The 10,121-nt window shown below is 34.4% G+C and overlaps 1 non-coding gene across 1 annotated transcript; it reads left to right on the top strand.

Moving 5' to 3' along the window:
- Positions 1-9,619: 9,619 nt before the first annotated feature.
- Positions 9,620-9,726, top strand: LOC123862591 (U6 spliceosomal RNA). Its single transcript, XR_006795290.1, has one exon. It is a non-coding gene; the product is annotated as a U6 spliceosomal RNA (small nuclear RNA).
- The last annotated feature ends 395 nt before the right edge of the window (positions 9,727-10,121 follow it).

Raw genomic sequence — 10,121 nt, 5'->3', positions numbered from 1 at the left:
TACAATTTATCAAGTCTAGGAGAAGATAGCAGAAGTTAGCATTATTCTAAATGGACAAAATCTCTGCAAAAGCCTTGCAGCTCTCCTGAGTTCCAATTCTCTGAGGCCCAAGAGGTTTCCCATCAGTTCAGCATCCTGCATAACCTCAGTATTGAAATTCACGGCATGACTTTGAGAAAGTGCTGATCCCATGACTCCTGTTCTCAGAGCTACTTTAGGCTGATACCATTTATACTCCCATTTGTCTGTACATTATGGAAATGCTCAAGGGCTATTAAACATAACAAGAAAGAACCAAAGTATTGTGTATACCAGAAACAGGAGGGGATCATTCCACCTGATATAGAAAGTAAAAGTGACCAATTATCAATCTTTACTGAAGAAGGAGCATAACAGGAATACCTACAGAAAAAAAAAATTAAGAGGAAGAAAATTATTTTGGGAACTTGTAACAGAAAGAGTACAGTATATGCTCTACATATCAATGTTGAAGTAATTGTTAGACCAAGATCCTTAGAATTATTTGTATAATTTCAGAAAATCTGTCCTTAAAAAAGTGCCCTATGACAGTAAAACTGGAAAAAAAGAATAAACGCAGTCTCCATCCAGTTTAATATTTTCTTGATTCTGACTTTTTAGCTTTCAACTGAACCCTGTAGTCACTTGGAAATGAGGCCACTCTTGATATGCATACCAATGTCATCAGGAAAGATGACTATATTAGTTTTCTGTGGCTGCCTAATAAATTTCCACAGACTCAGCAACTTAAAGCAACACAAATTAATTATCTCAAGGTTTCTGCATCAGGAGTCTGGGTATGGGTTAGCTGGATCATCTGCTCAGGGTCTCATTAGACTGTAATGAAGATATAAACCAGCAAACATGTGAGGCTTGGAGCCTTTTCCAAGATCCCTCATTGGTAGAATTCTTCTCCTTGCCCTTGAATGACTGAGGTCACTGTTTTCTTGCTAGCTATAGTCAGAGACCATTCTCATCTCCTACAGGCTGCCCACGATTCCTTACCAAATGGGTCGGTCCATAGACAGTTCACAGCATGGATGTCTACTTTCCATTAGGCAAGCAGAAATGTATTTCTGACTCCTTCCTCTGCAACCAGCCAGTAAAAGCTCTCTACTTAAAGGGTTCATGTGATTAGGCCAGGCTGCACCAGGATGATCTTCTCTCTGCCATATAACATCACATGAAAATACTATCTCATCATGTGCACAGGTTCTGCCCTCACTGAAGAAGCTTACCTAGGCTGTACACCCCAGGGCGGGGGGTAGAAATCATGGGGAACATCTAAGCATGCTTCCTGTCACAGGAATGTTTAAATGAACATATAATAATATTTTCAAAAGTGGCATCAATTCCTAGAACTAATACCTTGTGTTTATGGAAAACATCAATAAATTAAGCAGCAACTTTGAGTTTCTGGAAACACTGACTACTCCTATTTAGATCAGCCTATCAGGCTTCTCTCTATGAACTTAGATCACTTGCTCTTCCTTAGGCTCAATATCTTCATTTGTCAACTTGGGATTTAATAATGCCAATCTCACAGAGTTTTTCCAACATCAAACACAAGATTTTCTTTAAAGGATTTTGTTAAACATAAAGAATAAAATAAACGTGAGTCATTGTTATTATAATTATTATTTCTTGTGAAGCCAAAGCAGCTGCACATTTTGCCTTGTTTTGGTCTATCTAATTATGGAAATGCATAGATTTAATGTTTAATTTAAGGAGTGTTGCGATGTTTGATTTTGTGTAGGTTTCTTTTCTTTTTCTCTTTTTTTTTGAAATTTAGAAGTTACAAAGATGCTTCTGCTACCAGATTTAGCACAGGAATTTCCCAAAGCAGCATTAGTACATCAAAGGATATTCTTCTTAAATAACTCATCTAATTAAATTAAACCAGAGCACCTTTTAGAGTCTGGAACTTTTGTGATACCATTTTAATTTATTGTAACTGAGTCTCCAAAAGAACTTCTCCAAAATACACAGAGAATGAGTGAAATATAGAGGGTTTGTGTGCATATTAATTTTTATGACATTAGGAAAAGAGGACAAAGAGACTAGGTATAATAAAGACCTTTGATAAACTATGAAGGAAAGTGCCTTCCTTATTATCAAAAAACATTTGACTATGAACATGAAAAGCAAAAACAAAACAAACACATAGAGCTTATTTTAGTTGCTGTCCATGTGGTTAGAGGTAGGGCTGAAATGCATGCATTGCCTCTCCAAAAAGAGAAAGAAGCGATGAGTAGGTCCAGAATACTACAGACCAAATAATAATCAGGAAAATGGAGTCCCACTGAACCAGTATTCCCTGAGGACAAAATATTACATCAGAAAGTTCCGTAAGTCCAACTGAAGGAAGTTTGTTCATTAGAATAGCCAAAGTACATAATTCTTAGATTTTACTAAGTGGTGACAGTCCTAAATATATGTTCTGAAATCTCACTTAAAAAATTATTTCCATTAAATTACAAAAGCAATATCTGAATTTAGGTGTAACACCCCATCAACTTAGGGAAAACTTTTCCTATTCTTTTACCTAAGTTCTTTCTAGAAACCTAATCCAAAAAGCTCCCTGCAATTAAATTATTCCATGGGTTTTCAAAATCTACAAGTGCAATGACTTCTCACAAAAAATTATAAAAATGTAATTATTGTCTTGTAACCAACATCAATTCAATCATATTGTCTTGTAAGAGTAGGTAATAAGGAAAGCTAGATGGATTTTTTAGACTTTCAGACCATTTTAATTTTGTAAATATCTTTCAACAAAGAACAATCAATTCTATACCTGGAGCAGGTATAAAACTTGAAGCATTTGTAGTCTTTATTCCCTACTCAATAATAACTTTGCTACTAAAATGATTTAAAATTTACCAAAATAAAACAAAGTACTGATTGATACAAAAGGAGTCTTTGTTAATTTGTTCTGTCAGTTGGCCTTAAATCTTTAATAAACAGAGAGGGAGGGAAAGAGAGAGGAGAGAGCATAAATGGAGAGGAGACTTTAACTAAAACTACACTTAGCATTTATGTTGTCTTAATATTAAAAGTAAAACACTTAGTATATTTTATAAATAAAAAGGATATGATAAAAGATAATTTCCAGAAGTTGGGGGCAGATGGGGGCAGAGAAAAGAGTCAAAGATTTTCAAAGACCTCAGAAAAAAATACGGTGTAATTACTTCAAGAGGAATAACATTTTTATTTGGTACTTCTTATGAGGTTCTCTTATATTTTTGAAGATCATGATCAGTGCAATATTTTCATAATAGTGTTTATAATTATGAGCAGAACAAGGTTTCATTAATATCTCATCAAACATACCTTATTGTCTTTGTATACTAAGTGCTCAATAAATTAGTTAGAAGGTGTAGGTATTAATAGTAATTATTGTGATGTTTTTACTCAAAAAACTCCATAAGCTATTTAAGAACTGTTTCCCCAAGTATCCACATTTTAAGGAATTTTCCACAGTAGGTCATAAAATGGTCCTTTCAGAAGAATTTGTTCATTTCATTAAATGGCTTGAATATGATTCAGGATTTATCAATTCATAGATAGACCATGATACACACATAATATGCTTATTAAAGAACAGTATTAATGTGTATAGTATCTAAAGCTGTTAGCATTTTTATATTTGACTTTCCATTTATCATGCAAGCCATAGATCCATTTTGTCCACCACACTCAGGATTTCCTCTAGAGAAAAATGGAATTTGTTCATTAAGCCAAGGTAAGTAAAGGTGTCCTATGATAACTAACCTCTGTCTATAAAATCTGCTATACAAACCAAACTATGGAAAATAGAAGACCTTAAATTATGCTTTCATGTTTCATTTCTGTCCATGACATCTCTACCCAGATCTAGGGAAAAGTATTTAACAATGTCAAGCAGTGGTTGGAGGCTTTTATTCAAGGGGATTTTTAAATTAAATGGTTTGTAGGCTTTCACATTCTTGCAATGCCCCTGGGCCTACACTGGAAATAGTATTAAACTATAAAGTCAGAAAAGGTAGTTTCAGGGCACATTCTTTCTTTCAGCACTTTGTGCTCAAAACTTGCTGGGACCAATTTAATGAGGTAAGGGGTCAGGGCTGCAGAAATAGATAAATAAGCAATCCTTCTTAACATATGGAGACAGCCAACCTACAAGGTGGCAGAGAATATGGATACTTATTTATATTGGGGAAATAAACAACATTATTAAGGTTTCACCATTGAATTAGAAGATAGAAATTCCATGGATCACTTCATACCCTTATGTCTGTTAAGAATAGGGACAGAAAAAGCTACATCAGCAACCAATTGAGAAAAGGAGCACAATCTCCTGCACTATACTTAAAGATGATGACCAAAAAAAATAACAGTACATACAAATATAGCAAAGAGCAATTTCACAGAACTCTTTACTGAAGGGTTGATAAAATTCTGACAATTCTCATAATGTTCCTTGCTAACAAGACTAAATGAAAGCCAAACAGTTAAACACAGAGTTGGAGAAATGATCCATAGCCTCATCAATCCTCGCAGAAAAAATGTTATATATCACCTTCCAGGTAGAGAGAAATTAAAAAAAAAAAATCTTTCAGAGGAGAGAGTATCATTTCAACTGGATTTTTCTGCTGAATCCTCCATTTCCCTCACACAAGAGTGGCCACAACACAAAAAATAGCAGACTCTCATTTTGCATCTTTGTTCAAACCTCCCTTTTCTGACATATTTTCATTGACTGACTAATCATGACTCTATTCCTACTGGTCAGAGGCTAGTTCTCTTATTTTCTGTGAATTATAGCATCAGATCCTGATGTATTGGAAGGAAAGAAGAAAAAACAAAAATAACCATTCTAGAAAAATTATAACACAAGCAACAGGACGCAAATCCTCCTGATCATTTCATGCTTTATAACTAGCTAATAAGAATATGAATTTCACAAAACAAGAGCTTAAACTATAGTTAAGAAAAAATGAGATAAAAAGGGAGATTTGAAAACAAAGGACAATTTTTAAAGGCAAATAGCATCATTATAATACTAACATGTAAGTTAGAAATAATAAGAAACAGAATAAATGGGCCTAAAAATCAATTTATGTATTATTAACTCTTAAAAGTAGTGAAAGCAGATTAAAATTATAAGTAGATTCAAGGATGTGAAATGCAGCCTATCAGAAATAGAAAAATTTCCAAAATGATCCAATATAAGAATAATTGGTGTCATGAAACAGAAAACCAAACAAAACTGGAATACATCAGATATGGAATTTTTTTGAAATGAAGTAAGGTTTTAATCATCATATCAAAGAGCATCTCATGTGTTAAAAAGTTGATGCAAAAGTCTTCAACTCCAATACCAAGTTTATACTACTTGAGCTATTGAGCTTCAACAGCGAAGAGATATTTATGCATCTTATCCAAAAAATAGAAAAAAGAAGATGCATTCTGCTAAGAGAATTTTAAAAACAAGCAATAGGAAGTTATATTCAATCATAAAAAAAAAAAAACTAGAGATATTTACCTCACAGGGAACACTAAAAGAAACCACAAAGGAGTCATGACACATGATTGCTGGCACAAGGCAGTACAGATGCGAAATAGGATTTCTAGGGGGTGGAAAACAACTTTCCAGCAATTTTCTGATGCTTTATGTGGTTGTAACATAAGGTTGTCAAGCAAGAACTTCTTGGAGGAGAGAGAGAAAGAAAAGGTTAAATATTCAATTTATTTATTTTATTCAAAGTAGGTACATTCAAGTTTACCTAATATTAAAATATGGACTCTGGCCTGAGGAAGGATATGGAGACCTGGGGAGAAAAGACATGATAGATAGAAGTCTTAGAGTTCATGGATTGTAGTCTTGATGAGGTTAGGGTATGAGTGGGCAGTAAGTGAGCTGGAGGAGTAAGAGAAAATACCAAAAGAGTGTTTGAAACAGATTTTTGTAGGCGTTGAAGGTCTGGTGCAACTTAGAATAGAATCCCTGTGAGTGGGTGATTGTAGTAGGGTGTAAAAAATATCACTTATACAAAATAAAAATCAAGGAATGGAGAAGCCATGCTATAGGAAGCTACATAACAAGTGATAAAGTTATTTTTTATGAAAAAAAGGATGCTTTTAAAATTAATGGTTCCTTAACTATTTTCTACCCCAACACAACTAAAGGGTATAGCATATCATCATTATTCATAGTGTACTGATTTTCAGGGAAGGGATGCATTTGGGGCCATGACTCCTTGGAAAGTTACTTTTATAACATTGTGAAACACATGCAAGACATTTTGAATTTGGAAAGGTGTTTTCCCCATCAGTCGTTCCTCTGAACCACTTCAGGTAAACATTATTAGACCCTGCTTTTGTTATAATAAATTTCTTTATGTTAATCTAAAGTGAATGAAGTAATACTCCTCTTTGTAGAAATTCAAAATTATGAGATCTCTGCAAATGAACAGACATTCCACATTATGTTTAGCACAATACAAGTTTAGCACAATACAAGTAGGCAGTGATCAAGGTAAATATCACTCTAACCATGGGCAGTGATGTTGAAGTTCCAGTATGATATATCAGAAGTATTTCCATGGTTGATTTCACACTGAAGGTGCCATATAGACCATCTATGTACAAATGGACCAACGACTATATATATAAGTGTTTGAGCCTGAGCTCATTTTTGTGGAGTTTAGACTAGAGCTGATACAGGGAGGAGAAAAGTTACGTGTTTTGAAAAAATGAATAGCTAGGTTTAATACCAAAATCTGATGCTATTTGATCCTCATGCTTTGAGATACAATTTTAATATATCATCCCGATTTTAGAGCTGAAAAATCTGAGGCTTAAAATAGACAAATGATTGCTTGAGATGGCAATAATTAAGTGATAGACAAGAAATCTGGATTCATATTTTTGACTCTCAAACTCACTGTGCTCACCATTCTATGACAGATGGCTTGCTGGTCACAAAGGCTATGGCTTCACTCCTTCAGGGTTTGGTTTAGAGATTTGTAACAATAACCGAGAACACTTTACAGATGATAGAGTAGGATTTCATTTCTTGGAAAAACAAAATTTTCTGACCTCTCAAAGGCTACTAATGGGTTGTTAAGCAGGAGAAACACTGTAATAATGCAGCTATGCCTTCATCTTAATCTAAATGCAATACAAATGCATTTCTATTTCTTTTAGTTAGTTCATACAGAAAATTTCCAATTTGTTTTGTCTTTACTCACATAATGCTCTTTTATACCTCTCATTCTCTCCACACAATCTCATATCCTTATTCCCCAAGATATTGTATTCTTTAACTTAAGAAAAGATATAATATGCCTCAGGTATAATGGCCTTATAATTTCAGTATTATTATGTGATCAGCAAGCTTAATTAATCTAAAATAAATGCATAAAATCCTATTTTTATATGATCATATATCCATAAAGGATACAAATTTCATCACACAGTGTCTAGTCACCAGCATGCCATATGTTTTCCTGATATCTGCACTTAACTTGGTAAATATTATATGCAAAAATATCACTGGTTTAAATTTTTTTAAAGAAACATTAACAAAAGACAGAACCCCTTCAATGGCACCATCCCCTAAAAAACTGAAATATTTCTAAAAAGCTTATTTATGAAGACATTGCAAAGTTAAATTTGAATATATTTACTTGGGTATGTTGTTCTATTGATGTCAATAAATTTTTTATTAAAAAAGTAAAGTAGTAAAATTTCTATATGCATGGACATCTCCCTAAATTGTTAGATGGTCATCATTCTTTTAACTATGTCTTCTATAGCCACCTTGATATAGTCATCTTCAAGACAGATATCTTGTGATGCTGAATTTGTAATATTAACATCAAGTCTACTTCCCATTTGAGGGTGGGCAGATGGCAGAGACTTAACATGTAAGCAACCATATGCCAGATATTTTGCATATATAAATTCATTTAATAGTCCTGGAAAGAGAAAGCATTAGCATCCCCATTTTACAGCTGAAAAATAGGAAACTCAGGGATATACAGTTATTAGTGTTGGAGCCAAGTTTCTGCAACCCCTCCCCTCCAACCATCATCACACACACATAGTGACATCTAAAAACTCTTCAGATCCCTCTTGCGTGGATAATTCATGCATCTTGATCTCAACACATGTTCAGGTCTCTCCAATTTCTTCTGTGTGGTTTCTTATTTCTGGTGCTGTGCATTTATTTATTCTGTAAATTTCCAAATGTCAGAGGTTGCATCTTTGACTTCCTATAAAACTCCTGATACCTTACAGTGGATTGATCAATATATGCTTCTAATAGTCAGATCATGAGTATTAACATAAATGTTCTTTCTCTTTGCACATATGGGTCAATCTTTCTGCAGCCTCATTTTCACATTCCATCTGAGTGCATATGTCATTAGAAACAACCCATTGACATAATGTGGAATGTCTGTTCATTTGTGTGGACAGATGGAGGGCTCAATTCAGACAACTGTGCAAACATTTAACAGTAACATAAAATAAACTCTTAACATTATATATGAACACTGAAATCAGTATATTTTGTGAAGTGGTGAGTGAAAGAGAAGTTCAAGAACATGAATATTTAGGTATTTAGACAGAGAAATAAAAGGCTGGTACAGATGTAAGACATTGTTCTGTTTTAATTTATCACTGACTAGTGGGGAGATGGAATGGGATTCTAGAAGCTGCTTAAGTAAAGGAGAGTGGATTATACTGGTCATAGTACGGTTTGGGAGAAGACTAACAAAGGAGGAAAGAATGATGGTTTAACAAAACAACAACAAAAATGTGTATAAATGAGTAGAAATTAGGAGGAGGAAGGGGAAAGGTGCTTTAGTACCTTCTGGGGTCCAAACACAGAATGCAGAATATATGAGGTTCAGAAGTAAAAAGAACAGTAGCAAAAATGGAAATGCTAACACAGTTTCCTCACTCTGTCTCTGCAACAGGGACCACTTATTCATCCTTTAACTAACCTCAGTTAGCACCTTAGCAAGATGAATGGAAAAACTGAATTCTAAGACATAGGAACAGCAATATAAATGTATCTTCTTATTTGCATCAGCTCCCGTGGGAGGTATTCTCAATTTGCCCTGTATTGAAAGTTCCAGTGTTACATCTAGACAAGAAATAGTATTCTTGAACCTGGACATTTACATACATGGAGATACATATGAAGATACCCGTAATTCAATGTGGGTAAAAACATACATAGCTTTCACTAGTTATAAGTACTCCACTGCATTTTTAATAAATTTCACATTTTTCCTCTGGCCTCCAAGATGCTTTTTTACCTAGTCTCTATCCCTAAAAACTTATCTCATGCCACTTACTTTCTTTTACACTATGTCTCTGTCAATTTCTAAAATATATCAAGTGAGCTAATAAAAGGGGGAGATTTTACCTAAAATCAAGAAAGGAAGAAATCAAAGAAAAATAAGGTGCCCACGGTCTATGTACCCTTGATATGTTGACTGCTAAGGCAGAGAGCACCTTGATGAATGGCAATTTGATACTCTAGTTCTCAAGTAGATGATGCCCGTAGTGGGCTGAATGGTGACCTCAAAGAATAATGTTTATGGTGCTCACTTTGGCAGCACATATATTAAAACTGGAGTGATATAGAGAAGACTTGCTTGCCTCTGTGACAAGGATGACACACAAATTCATGAAGTATTCAGTATTTTTTAAAAAAATGTTTATGCCCCTGAAAACTGTGAATATGACTTTGAAATAAAAGGTCTTTGCAGATATAATTAAGAATCTTGAGATGAGATTATCCTGAATTACTCTGATAGGACCTAAATCCAATAATAAGTGTCCTTGTAAGGCATAAAAGAGAAGTCAGAAACATGGGAGAAAGTGATGTGAATATAGAAGCAGAGGTAGGAGTGATGTGGCCATAAGCCAAGGAAGCCACTCGATGCCCATAGCCTTCAGAAGCTGGTAGAGACAAGGAAGGAAGACTCCAGAGGGAGCGTAGCCCTCTTAACACCTTGATTTCAGACTTCTCTCCTCCAGAGCTGTTAGAGAATGCATTCTTTTTTTTTTTTTTATTTGACAGAGAGAGAGAGAGCGAGAGA

The sequence above is a fragment of the Mirounga angustirostris genome, unplaced genomic scaffold (genome assembly GCF_029215605.1).
Source record: "Mirounga angustirostris isolate CCGP_5_RB_7025 unplaced genomic scaffold, mMirAng1.0.hap1 SCAF_9, whole genome shotgun sequence".
NCBI lineage: Eukaryota > Metazoa > Chordata > Mammalia > Carnivora > Phocidae > Mirounga > Mirounga angustirostris.
The sequence above is the reverse complement of the archived record's forward strand: the minus strand, read 5'-3'. Positions and strand labels throughout refer to the sequence as shown.